We start from the raw sequence: 14,088 nt of genomic DNA, 5'->3' as shown, positions 1-14,088 counted from the left end.
TCCATACCCATGTTTTAAGCATAATACCTCTTTAGGTAAAGTCCATTTCTGGGTTTACCCAAAGAGTCCCCGTCAAAGTCTACCAGCTCATAAGCCCCTTTGGCTAACTTTCGTTTGACAATATAGGGCCTATGCCACATAGGAACGAATTTTCCAGCACCTAATTTATCATTAGCTTGATCATATAATAACACTAGGTCTCCTTCCGAAAAATTTCGAGGGGTCACATTTTGATCATACTGAGCTTTCATACGTTTTGCGTGAGTCTCGATCGCCAATGCAGCATCACGTCGATTCTCATCTAATTGAGCTAAGTACAATAAACGCTTCTCCTCTTCGGAAGTAGCTGGAAGTAACTCGATGGCCATTTGCAGTGACGGGATTTCGCATTCAATGGGTAACACAGCTTCCAAACCATAAACTAGTTGGAAAGGAGTGAACCTTGTTGATGTTTTCACTGAGGTTCGGTACGCCCAAAGCGCTGAAAATAACATGTTATGCCAATTCGACCGATGAATACCAATGATTCGTCGGTTGGGGATTGATTTAGCGAAGGAGAACCAAGCGATCTCCAACACTGTATCGACATAATACACGTTGAAGCTCCCTCATCAGTTACAGTCTGATGAATAGGCCTATTTTTGACTATCACTGGGATCTGGAAAGCCATTTGATGAGGTAAACGCGGTGTACTATTTTCTAGATCAAAGATTATTAGGTTTGGGTCCTGAACATCAACAGCTCCTATAGCCGACAAAAGTAATTTGCGTTGTGCTGGGCACGATTGTAGCACTTCCAAAGCCGACATTGCTGAGGGTGAAACAGCTAAGTCCTCAACAATGTTATAATTCTGGGCCGCTCTCGCATGTGGATTGAAAGCAGACCTTCGAAGTACACCCTTGGTGGGCGGCTTGATTACTAAGTCTGGGTTAGGTTTCTCGATCTGTAGTGGATCAGAACCGGGAGCTGAGGTTGATGGATTAGAATGAGAAGATTCTGCTTCTTTGCCATCAACAGGACTTTTACTACCATAATCTTGCGATCGAGTTGCAATCCTTACATGGGACATCATCAAAATGGGTTCTTCATTGGCACTCGAGGAAGAACCTATCATTTTGCTATCTTTTGGAAATGGATCCTTCAAGACAGCAGGAATTTGGGAACCTTTGACGATTTTCGCAACCTCTGCTCGATGAGGGCAGTCTCTTGTAAAGTGTTCCTCTTCACAAATGAGACATGGATAACGAGACTTGTGCTTTTCATCATTGGATTCTACCTTTTCAGTTTTCTCCTTTGGAGTTTTGTCTGCTTTATTCTTCTTCTTCCATTTCTTCTTCCCACCGGATTTTGATTTAGCTGTAGATGACTCTACAACGTGAATATCGGTGGAGAGTTCAGCGGAAGAATCTCCTATCGGGGAATCTAGTAAGGTTATAATAGGAGAAGAATTCTTGGAAGACTTCTTCTTGCTTTTAGTGTTCACCGTACCAATCATGCCATCAGCGGCATGAGATCCCGAAGGAGCTGTAGCGATTTGATTTGACTTGGGAAGATCTGGGATCTTTTCGTGTAACGTACCTGACTGAGTATAAACTAAGTCAAGGTATTGTGCTTGAGCAATCACTTGCTCCTCAGTAACTACTCTGGCCTTAGCTACGTCTTCAGTAATCTTCGGTAACAATGATTTAACAAACCATTTAGCTAAGATCTAGTCCGGGATAAAAACTTTCACTAACCGCCTTCGACGTCTCCATTCATGAATATGATTGGAAATATAAGTGGACGTCGATTGCTTTAGCGAAGTTAGTAACTCCGTACCATTATCATATCTGACCGGCAACTGAAAATGAGTTAAAAACGAGGTAGCTAACTGGCTAAAATTATAAAAAGAGGCCCGTGGTAACTCAATATACCACTTGGCCGCAAGACCAATGAGAGTGCGCTGGAAAAGACGTAAGCAGATCGAATCATCTGAGATGGAATTAGAGGCACACCAGAGGTGGTAAGTCATCACATGATTCGACGGGTCCTCTCCAGATTTACCCTCGAACTTGGGAATGTCACTGGGAAACTTATGCGGCATTGGCGGCCAAAACGGAAGATAATTAATCAGATCGTTCGTTAGGCGTGACAAGTCTGGTAAGTCGAAAGTTGCGATAAACGGTAGCTACCGATTAGGATCCCTAAAACTCTAGGTCATGAGACCAGCCCCAGGAGGAGGATATCTAGGATAACTAGGAATAGGAATCGCGTTCGGGATATTGTATCCTCCTGGAAAACCAGGATTAACTGGACCGTACTGGGGTTGTTGTGGTTGTTGATAAGTGTACCCAGGATACGGTTGATACTGGTAAACTGGCTGCTGGATAGCAGGACTAAATTGGTATTGTCCTTGGTATGGTTGATAAGTGAATTGTGGTTGACTTGTGACAACCGTACTTAAACCAGGTTGTCCTACAGGCATCTGAACCGTAGTTTGAATCATGGATCCAGACGGTGGTAAAGATGTCTGAGGAGTAGATATAGGAACAGTAGAAACCGGAGCTGTTGATACTCCAGAAGTAAGTGGGGTAGATTGAACAGATGTTGCGGCAGTTGCTGCAGTCGTTTGAGATGGAGTACGAGGCGAAATAGGCCCAGACAGAGAAACTACCGAAGGTACAGAAGTTTGAATATTAGACTGGACTGGTTGCTGGGGTGAACCAGAAACTAAGGGTTGTCCAGTTTGGGATGACAACTGTACATTTGGCTGCAACACTTGTTGAACTTGCGATGGATCCCACACTATATTCATTCCGGGGTACTGACCCATAACAGGTTGAGGATATTGAGATCCAAAACCGGGTTGAGGGTAGGATTGATAATTGAAAGGTACATTTCCCGTACCTTGAACATAAGATTGACCTTGGGGTGGTTGGAAACCTTGACTCGAGTACTGACCTTGGGGTAGATACCCTTGAGGCATGTACTGATACTGGGGTTGACCTTGAGGTATAAATTGATACTGGGGTTGACCTTGGGGTACATATTGAGTCTGGGGTTGACCTTGAGGAACGTAATGTACCGTAGGCACATACTATCCTTGAGGTTGCCCCCCGGGCGTTAATTGAGGCTGCCCCCCAGGCGGTAACTGGCCACCTTGAGGTTGAGAATTGAGAATAGAACCTGACATCATAAGAATGTCTTCTACGCTCAACGGCTTTGCACCATTGCTTCCAGTGAATAACCCTTGTTCAATGGGTTGAGGAGATACTCCCGAAAAAGTACCAGAAAGTGACTGATACCCAGAGGGAACAGAAGGACCGTCGTACAAAAAAGATTTAGGCGATTGAGTAAACATGGACGACTGACCTCACATATTTACGGGAGTATAAATACCCCTAGGTGGATAAGAAACACGAGGTGGTGAAAAACTTAAGCCTGAGTTGTCCAAATAATTTGTTAAAGGAAGATACCAAGTAGTACTCCTTGGTGGACTATAAAAAATTGATTCACGCTCCCTTAGATCAATAGTAGGTTGATTTTCAGCGATAGGGATGCCTATTTCTTCTTCTGGAGCAAGTTCTTCAATAGCTATCAAACCAGAAGGAAGATTTTCGGTGATTACTCTTTCTACCCTAGGTGAATCAGGAGCACTAGAAGTTGGATAGACTAACCCCGATGTTGGAGTAAACGGTTCAGATATATCAGGTTCTTCGCCTATATCACTAGTAGATGAAAAGCTACCAGCAAGTTCAGAAACCGAAACAGCTTCAGGATTATAACCTGTTTCTAGAGTTTGGTAATCAGGAACAACCAACGAAGACTCTCCTTCTTCAGGTGACCCAACTTTACTGCCACTAGGAGTTACGAGGACTTTCAAACCTTTGTAATGGCCCGGGACTTCTTCAGGAGGTTGGCCCCGAAGTCTACGAGACTTCCTCAACAAATCAGCCACGGTTACAACCTCAGGAGACTGGCCCCGAAGTCTACGGGACTGTCTTGGTAATTCAGCCACAGCTCAAAACTTTTAACTACTGCACATGCAAACAAAGTAAAATCTCAAAGCAAACCGCCTAAAGTCTCTAAAGAACCAAACAAATTCGAATCACACGCCTAAAGAATCTAGGGCATCAAACCACACACAAACAGTAACCTTCCGGACCGAAAACACTAGTTGGTGATGAAATCCAACATCGCAGAATTCAGTACAGAAGTGGCGGGTGGAACAGTTACCCTAGCAACCTGCTTAATGAATAGACTGGACCAAGTTCCTCCACTTTAACCATCTCGAGTGAAGTGAACCCCCCAGAAAATCCAAGTGAGTCTAGCCGACGTCTGCTCCAGGTACAGTGGGATCTTCCCTCCACCGTCACCTTAGGAAGAATCCTAAAGATAATAGTCACTAAGGTCACCAACAACAACAAATATACCTGGGGGAACAGTCTACGATCTGATAGCACGCAAGGGCAGAGTAACAAGCCCAATCCCCTTGTCGGCTCCTTGACAATAATCCAAGGTTTACTGACAAGTGACCCCAGGCTCCTTGACAATGGTTAATCCGAGGTTTACTGTTTGTAGTACGTGCATATCTGGCGTCGTTCCCAATGAAGGAGGATTGATTCCCTCACTGGTTCGGACACGATCTCGTGCTTCTCCTTTAAGAGGAGCTTTCCTAGAGCATAAATGTAACAATTGGATTTATCCTACCGCAAGATGAGCTACTTGTTTGTTTTTACTGTCTTGGAGAGTTAATTACTCTCCTACTCCAAGACACTAGCCTGATCTATGTTGGTGTATCAGAGCCCTAGTAAATAAAAAGTTACTAAGTGGATTTTACTTTAAGCGTTAATTTTTATGGCTTTTCTTTAGGACAAAAGGTAGCGGAGATGAAACTGATGGTGTGTAGACTCGACTCAAATCCACTAAAAAGATGCACCTAGGATGAAAAAGCAATCTTTCCTTTTCAATGAATTCCCTAGCTAAGAGAGTTGGAGAATGCAAAATTTATAAAGACAACTTTCTTGGCAATGACTATCAAAGAAACAATCTCTTTATCTTTTCCGAAGCACACAACACATGACCACTAATTATTTCACGAAAACTTCCTTTCTCTTTTCAAAGACTTCAAATGCTACTAAAACAAACTTTCCTCAAAAGAGATTTTGTATTTTTCCTATTTTAACAAAGCATGTAAAACTACTTATCAAAAATCAATTTTAAGATCTATGAAAATCTAAGAGAAATGTATCTAAAAGCAAATCTAAGAGAAATTTACCCTAAAGCAAATCTAAGAGAAATTTACCTAAAAGCAAATCTAATGAGGTAAAAGCCTACAAAATATAATTCCGGGATGTTTTGCTCAGTTACAATTCAACCAAGGACTAATTCATGCAGAATCATAAACTAGTCAAAAACAAAAAACAAAAAGTTCTTGTTCTTTTTCTTAAGAATGAAATTCACAGCTTAACCAACAAGCCTTCTCAAAATTCCGCAAAGAGACAACACAAAGGTAGGTTTCTCACAAAGGTGGATTTTACGAATGGTCTAACTCTTAAGAAGACTGAAAAGACCAGGGATATCCAAGGTTTTTACAACTTCTAAAGCCAGAGTCACTACAAGACCAATACAAAAATCAAACCTAGGGCTAGAATTTCTATGAACTTCACTAAAACCCTTGATGCTAATGAAACAAGCTTAGATGAAAACTTCTGGCTATTCCACCCAAATTCACAGTCAATCAGTTAAAAACTAGAAAGAAATTAGCTTTTCTCAAATCAAAGTATCAATCAAAAGAGAAATCAATCAAATCCATGGATTCCCCAGCGGAGTTGCCATTTTGTCATGCGGAAAGAGTCAATTTTGCAGACAAAACCGACCTCCCTAGAAAGCAAGGCTTTTCTAGTGACAAACAAAACAATCAAGCACTATCTTTCCCTAAATATGCATTAAAATAAAAGCAACCAGGTGTTTAAGGCTTACCTTTAGTCCAACGCTTGTTTGCAGCAGCCAAGCCTCTTCGATCCAGATGAGCTCCTTCTCCTTAAAGCCTGCATTCACTAACAAGCAAACGATTACATAGCACCTGAATAACTCATATAATAAAACATATTCATCATAAAGACCAAGGAGTTTATGAAACAAATTATATATAACAACTTGTTGAGAAAAATGAACTTAATTGTATTAATTGGAAACAAAAGAAACCATTACAACCAGTGCCTTGGTGTTGTGCAGGTCCCTCCCAGGGTCCAGCAAGAGTTCTCCTTTACTTTGATCAGCTCACCCACTTCCAAATGAAGCTAAGAAAGGAATGGAATCTATCCTCTCAAGCTCTATAAGGGAGTCCTAATTTCAGCAGCATCTACCCTTAGGAATGTTCAGCTTTCAACCTCCCCTCCCTTTGGCCCAATGCCTGTATTTATAGTGCTTTGGAGGAAGTTAATCAGGTCCACCATCAATGGGATAAGCTCCTCTTTCAAAGGGATAGCTCCCCTCTTGATGGGATAAGTTCCTCTTTCATAGGGATGCGTGAACCATCTGGAGGTGCTCAATCCATGTCAAACCATCTTCTAGAATGCTCTAGAATTGACCACAAGTAAGTTTTTTGAAGTAAAACTGGCGCCTTTTGACCTTTACAGGAGTACACACCCACCCCTTTATAGACAGAGCGTACAAGTACGCAGGTATTATGAACTTGAGGTGCGTACACGCAAGTAAGGGTAAGAGAAACTGCGTAACCAGAGTTATATTGACTTTTAAAGACTTTCTCTCTTTTTTGGAGTTTGACATGAGGAGCAGAGGTATAAGACTTGCCAAGGAGGACAGTATGACTATTGATGGAGCCATACTGACTGCAAATAGTCATGGTGACAAATTTTAGTGTAACACTCAACATCTAAACTGAAATCCAAGTCTGTACGATTTTCCATTGAGAATATAGTAGTAAATGAGCAGATACTTGTAATCTGAATGGCAATGGCAGTGTAAATTTAAATTTATTAGAAGATCGTATTGAGAGAGTTGTGTTCTTGCAATAATAGATCAGAGAATTGCCAAGCAACTGCTATTGCTAAAGGACAATGAGAACAACAATCCAACCCAAATAATTAGTGAATAGTATGATCAACATTCAAGGAATGTTATCTCTGTGTTTTTAGATCAGATTGAACACTAAAATAATGAACATATGCTAGTGAACAATGATCATCTAAAGGTAATAAGATATCAGAGTTTATCCATTGTGAATTGGAATAGATTTCACTATTTTAGAGCACTTTAATTGGTGACAAATTTCAACTTCAATTATCCAAATACTTCAAGTGCTATGTAAACTGTGTTGTAAGATGAACCGGTGGTGAGTAGTTACACCAGCATTAAATATTTGGTAAAAAAAAACATGCCAGCATACCATATCAATAGTGCAATGATAGCCAAACACTGTAATCAGTCACTCAATATCAAGATTCATCACTGAAGAAGCATAAAATAAGAGCCAAAATACTTAGATTATTATTGTGATAATTATGCAGTGACTTTTTAACCAGGTATGTATTGACCATGCCAAATTTATTCAACAAAGTTTTTAAGATTCTTGATTCATTTCAATCTACTGTTTGATATATTTTCCCCCTACTGCTCGGCATGCAATCAAACCATTTCCAAATTTGAAACTGTGTGATTGATCATGCAAATTATCAATAATCAGTAATTTTGTAGTATTAAAACTTAGAGAATGGTCTCAACCTAAAATCAAAATTCCAATGAGTAAAGCTTAAGAATACTAGTGGCAACATTGTTTTAAGAAGGTACTTCGTTTCTGAAAGAAAATTCACCATGACTTTTGAAATTATATGTCACATCAATATTAAGTCTACAGATTCATGACCTTTTGTGCTAAGATAAATTGAAATTATGTGTTGTAGAGTGAAATATTTTGAGTATCTGTTTAAGCAATCATAACTTATGTTAAAAGAATTAAATGGACTGCAAAATAAATCGTTTAAACAAATTTATTGAATGTATCTTGAGATTCTTATGGCTATTAAATGATTACTCTAAGGAAATTTAAGAAATCAAATAACCACAGAAATATTCCACACCATAAAGAAGAGACACCGCCACCCGACCCAGAACCAAATCGGATGACTGGGAAGGTTATCCCTCCCCAACACAAAATAAAATCATTTTATTAATTATATGGCCTGCCTGCAAGCGCACCCACGAAGGCAACACCATCCCTTAAATTACAATACATTTAGCCATATTAATTTCCTGGATAAGACATAAAATTTCCTGCATAAGACATAAGATTGTAAGCTTGCGGTCATGGCTATGCGTGTTCCTGCAAATTCCATTGTTCCTTTTGACAACAATGTCGAGAAATCTGCACACACTATAAGATCAATAGTAACATTTACACAATCAATAGTACATTTCCTCATCCAAGGTAGGTAATGGAAAATCATAAGCTTCTTATTGACTAATCTCGCTAGAGAGTAATGAGAACCATTGATTTAGGTTATGTTTTTCAATTTATTTTGAGAATAGTCTTCTCCAAGTGCAAAACAATTAAGGAATAGATGAGAGACTAGAGAGTATGGACTCCTAGTTACTCAATAATAAATATATAATCTGATGTCTTTTAAAGAATTTCAAAACTATTATAAACAATACCACCAACAATGCAATGCATTGACATTTTTATGCATAAGTTTATTTTGTGATCAAAAAGAAGAGCACCAAAGTATTTTATCTCCTTCTAAAACCCTCTTTGCTATTAGGATTGCATTCTAGTTATTAGATTCGAGTTTGGGTGATAAATAATGAATTTTCCTCCAAATTTCACCTAGAGAAGAAAATAACTTTCAACACTCTAAATGAAATGAACTTTCAACACTCTAAATTAAATGCACTTTCTATGCATGTTATTTCATCTAGATAATCAATGTCGGAAGCAGAGTAACAACCCAAATGGCTACTCAAATGAAAGCATAAGGCAAATTTGGCAATATAGGTATCCCACAAAGCTGGCACCTAAGCCAAAAGAAATTCATGTTCTGCAGTGCGGCTTCCAACCATGGGGAATGTACCCGAAAATAACTTCAAAAAATGAAAAAGATGGAGAAATTTGGGGACTAGATGCCCTTCAAACCTGGCCTCTAGCCAAAGGAAATTCATGTTGTATTATGTTATTAATCCTCCTATGTTTCCTACCTTAGGGCATGTTTCTCAATACATGGGTCTCAGAGCAACTTTACCAGAAAATACAAATATATTTTAACTTTGCTAAAATGAAGAAAATCTAGCTTTTAAAAGCGAACTTGTCTTCTGATACTTATCGGAAAGATTCCAATAGGAAGTACCGGAAAAGCAGTCACGGACTTTGCCTACAAACTTTTGCTCACAGAAATCACTGAGACTAATCGTGTTCGTATAAGATCTTTCCAACCCCGATCTTACCCCCTTATTTTACCTTCAATGTAAGCGAAATAATGCCTTTCACTACCATTGAAATTAACGCGGGCATAATTAACAGCTAAACCTGTTAAAGCAGAGAATGGATATCTTCGTTCTCTCAGGACAGAGCAACATGGCGGGCAGGGGAGGAGTCTATAATTCTCATTGGGACCATTTCCTTACTGATGAGTGCCAAACAGACCCCTTCAATTTTTTTTAGGCTCAATTCACATCTTCAGTGGGAGCAAGCCCGTGAACCTCTGCATGTGGATATAGATGAATGAAAAGTGTGCGGCACAGGCCCCGGAATGATTTTTGCAAACAACATATTGAAGCATAGTAAAGATCCCGAAAAGACCCGTATTGGTTTGGTTCCTTGTGCCATTAGAGGTACTGTGATCAAGAATGGGAAAAGGACAGCTCACTCTATGAGAACATGATAACTAGAACTAAGGCAACTCTCAATCACGGAGGCATTTTGAGAGCAATTCTGTGGTATCAAGGGGAAAGTGATGCAGGATCTGATTAGAACCTTGAGAGACTTATCCACGATATCCGCTCGGATCTGCAACATCCTGATCTCCTTTTCATCCAGGTTGCCTTCATATATGTTATCACTTGCCTTTTATATATGATCATTATTAGTTTGGAAACCTAACATTTTCTGCTACTGGGTTCACATTTAAGATTTAAAATCATACGTCAGTGCTGCTGCGTCAATACCGCTAAAGTTCCATGTCACAGAGAAAATATAGGTGCCTATAAGCTAGATCAAAATCGAAAAACCGATCCCCATCACTTACCGGAAAATAGAGTCTGAGAATTTATATTTTCAAACACTTATTAGAACCATTATTAGTTTATTGGTGTCGAAATCCATGCGGGAACATGAAATACAAATGGTTTTTCTACTGAAATCTTGTAAGCCCCTATGTTAGCAATCTTTAACATCCCTCAAAAACTAATTCTAGGAATGAGATCAGTCCTAAATGTGGAGATTTTAAGATAATAATAGACTTCCAAACACTCGGCCTGTGTAGTTTGATTCACGTCGTTGTCAATATTGACCTCTGTTAGCTAGGTTGGCATCTGTTAATAGATAAAAAAAATCAGTGTATTATACATAACAATAAAATTGCTTATTGCATACACGTTCAAGAAATGGACAATGATAACGTACAGGCAAGTTTCACATGGAATTCCTCACCAGAAATCGTCCAGGGCGAGGTGCACATCCCATTTCCAAAAGAAATAGTCTGACTGGAAATTTCACCTCCAAGGAAAACATTACGATCTCTCTCATTTATAGAGACGGAATCTTAGGAAGGGCAGAGCACGGAACCTGTTAGCTCATACTGTGGTCAATACACTGGTGACTGTGCAAAGAGTACAAACTCAGATACCAAGCTGGTTAACACAGGCTTATTAGGTTTTTATATCTTACACATATTTTTGGAATTTGTAAAACTTTAGCATGCGAAAGTGTTTACTTATTTTGAATGCAAATTTAAGAAATATGAAATTCCCACTTTTAGATTGCCTTAGGTTTTTATATCTTTGGAATATTTTCAGGAATTTACAATACTATTCAATATTTAAAAGTATTCAACTTATTCAGCACACAAATTCCTGCAGATTCCTATGAGATTTAGAAATATTGTCCAAATTTACAATCAAAATAAGAATAACCACTTTTTGATTACCTACTTTTAAATAAAATAAGCTTTTATATTTTTGAATTTGCCCTATTTGAATAAAACAAGTTAGCTTTTACAAACAGATTTTTTTCTCAACATTTTTTTCCACATCCAGCAAAAGATGTCGAAATGATGATTCAAATACTCAATGACTTTCAAATTGACATACACCAATCACTTCAAAAACCCACCAAACATTCAATCAGGTCAACCGCCAGACATTCCATCTGTTGAAATCGCACCCTTAGTCAAGCAAATTAATGGCAGACAGATTGACATCCTTCAATTTTTTCAAAGATGGAAAAAATATTTGGACACATACGAATAGTATGAAGCCGTAGGCTTTTACCTAGTGACCCATTTTCCATGACTCGCTAGCTGCCCACTACACAACCGTACAAGCACGGACCGTTTTTTTTTTTTTTTTTTTTTCCAGCAAACACGTGTTTTCATCAGCAGGAAAAATTAAACTGTATACAGAGTAAGGCTACCCAGAGAATTGCATCACTTATTTCTAATATACCGACTTTAAGCAGCGATGTCAACGCAAATTTGAGAAAGTGAAGTAATTATGAAGATTTTAATCGAAATGAAACCTATTCTAAGCAGCGATTCAAGGCAAGAAAGTTAGATACATGGAAGTTCCAAGGATCGCAAAAACAAATGGTCAATAAATATAAAGCTCTGCAGAATTCCAGATAAGTAAAATATCTATAGGCCCTCAGAGTTGAACCTGCTCTGATACCATATGTAACGGCCCAAAATAAATATCTAATTAACTTATTAAATTTAAATAAGAGTGGCACTTACCTAGCCAAATAAACATGTAATTAATTAACTAAATTCAAATTTAATGAATAGCGCGTACGTGTTTACCTGTGATAGAAGTAGGCTTACCGCAACAAGGTTTTGGGGACGACTCTCCACCCAACCGTAGGCTCAATTGTGCAAAGTCTTGCTACAACTGGCCACACCCGAGCCCTCATTCAACGTACTACTGCAAGTGACTCCTAAGTCTTAAAACACCATTCTCCCAAGAGAATGAAAGATAGAATCTTGGAATGATGGAATGCAGGAATGCCTCTCATCTTCCTCACCATCTATTAAATAGAACAACATTGGAAGGGGAACCACATGCACACACTCCATGTGTCTACATGTAACTTTCTTTTGTTTTTTAGCTTTCTTGTTTTATTTCTTTACTTTTATTTTTATTTTTAGCTTTACTAATTTTTTTATTGTTTTCTTTAGTTTATTTATTCTTATTTAGAGCTTTAGTATAGTTATTACTATTTTTATTTTTATTATTTTTATTTATTTTCTTGTATATTTTAAATATCATTTATTATTTAACATTTATGATTTATTATTTTTATTATTTATTATTAAGTGATTTATTATTTATTATTTATATTATTATTATTTATTTGTATTATTTATTATTTGTATTATTTATTATTTATTATTATATTATTATATTATTATTTATTATTTTTATTATTTATTATTTATTATTAAGGGGAGGGATATTACAATCGTTCATTGTATCAGATCCGGCGGAGCTAGCCCAATACCATTTACCGCTCGAGGCCCGCTTGAAATCCCGCTTACAAAACTCAAATTTTATAAATCACGCCTATAATTCCCCTTTGAGTCCGGCTTTATCGCTTTGAGCGTCTTTCCTTTGTATTTCGGATTTTACACCAAAAAGAGTTAATACATAGAAAAGTCCCTTTATGGTGGAACGCAAATGTTATAAAATCATGCATATAAATCCATCGGGTCTGGCATGTTATCGCCCCTTTATATCACAGTGATGCGATGTATTGCAATCGCAAGTCGCATTGGCCTGGGGGTCCATCCCTTGTCTCATGCCATCGCCAATGCCGATCCGCCGATATCAGCGATTGCAATATCACATCGGCCCTGGGTCCTGTTGTGTTGTACAACAACCCCCCATTTCATAAAAATTTTCTTTGAAATCATAATATGAAATGGGTCCCTTTTTAAACATAGATGTGTGAATAAATTGGTATTTACTTATTATTAGAAAAACCATCATCAAAAGGCCCAATTGAAATATGATTTCCCTTTTTAAAACAATGATAAAGAGGCCTCTTTAAACAAATCATAAAGCTTTTATTATTACAATAAAGCGATCACAAGATTGCATAACCCAATAATGAAAGGAACATAAACAAAGGCCCATTGAATAACTCCGATCCGAAAAGGGAAATCGCTATCGGATATGGGGAAAGACAAAGCGCATCATTTATAAAGCATCCCCCATTCCTCCGATGTGATAAAGGCATCGCTATCGACAATCGGCTGTGGTAATCAATGCGTTAATTATGTCACCTTCAAATCCCCCGATGCGATAAGGTGTATCGCCATCGGCGATTGGCGATTTCGCAATGGCATAAATAAAGTGACCTGAGCCCTGCCCCGATTGCGACGCATTAAATTAGGGTGCGTGTTTCTAAACATATTAAATATTGGCATGCATTGTATCACCTTTGGTGATTGAACGATATTTTGGATTATTATGTAAACCCTCCCTTTCACGACGCCAATCATCAAATGCGATCAACCGCAAAAAATATAAGCCACGCTTGAATCAATAGACGTTATGATGGATTATTTAAAACTCTCCTTATCATGACTGACAGATGAAGCGGCCAATTAATGAAGCAGTTATGCCGAGATTTTCCACTTAGATTCTATCTGTGGCAATTTTTCACGATCTTTTATTATTCATACCTCTTTCATATTGCCTCTTGCTATCTGTTTCTCTGTATCACGCTGGTTTCCTTCCTTGTGCATAATTCCATCAAAGTTTCAAGTTTTAAGCAAATGGGAAAGAAATCTAAGAGGTCCGCTGCGGCAGCAGCCCCTGCAGTTACTATCCAGCCCACCAGTGACCCAAGACCAAGCAATAAGGGGCTAGTTTCAG

General features: G+C 38.4%; 1 pseudogene; it reads left to right on the top strand.

Moving 5' to 3' along the window:
- The first annotated feature begins 9,538 nt into the window (after positions 1 to 9,538).
- LOC149266411 (putative carbohydrate esterase At4g34215 pseudogene) lies at positions 9,539 to 10,258 on the top strand (annotated as a pseudogene).
- Positions 10,259 to 14,088: the final 3,830 nt, after the last annotated feature.

The sequence above is a fragment of the Pinus tabuliformis genome, chromosome 6, assembly GCF_031772625.1.
Source record: "Pinus tabuliformis cultivar Carrire ecotype Pingquan chromosome 6, CPIR1, whole genome shotgun sequence".
Classification (NCBI taxonomy): Eukaryota; Viridiplantae; Streptophyta; class Pinopsida; order Pinales; family Pinaceae; genus Pinus; species Pinus tabuliformis.
This window is presented reverse-complemented; position numbering and strand designations above follow the sequence as displayed.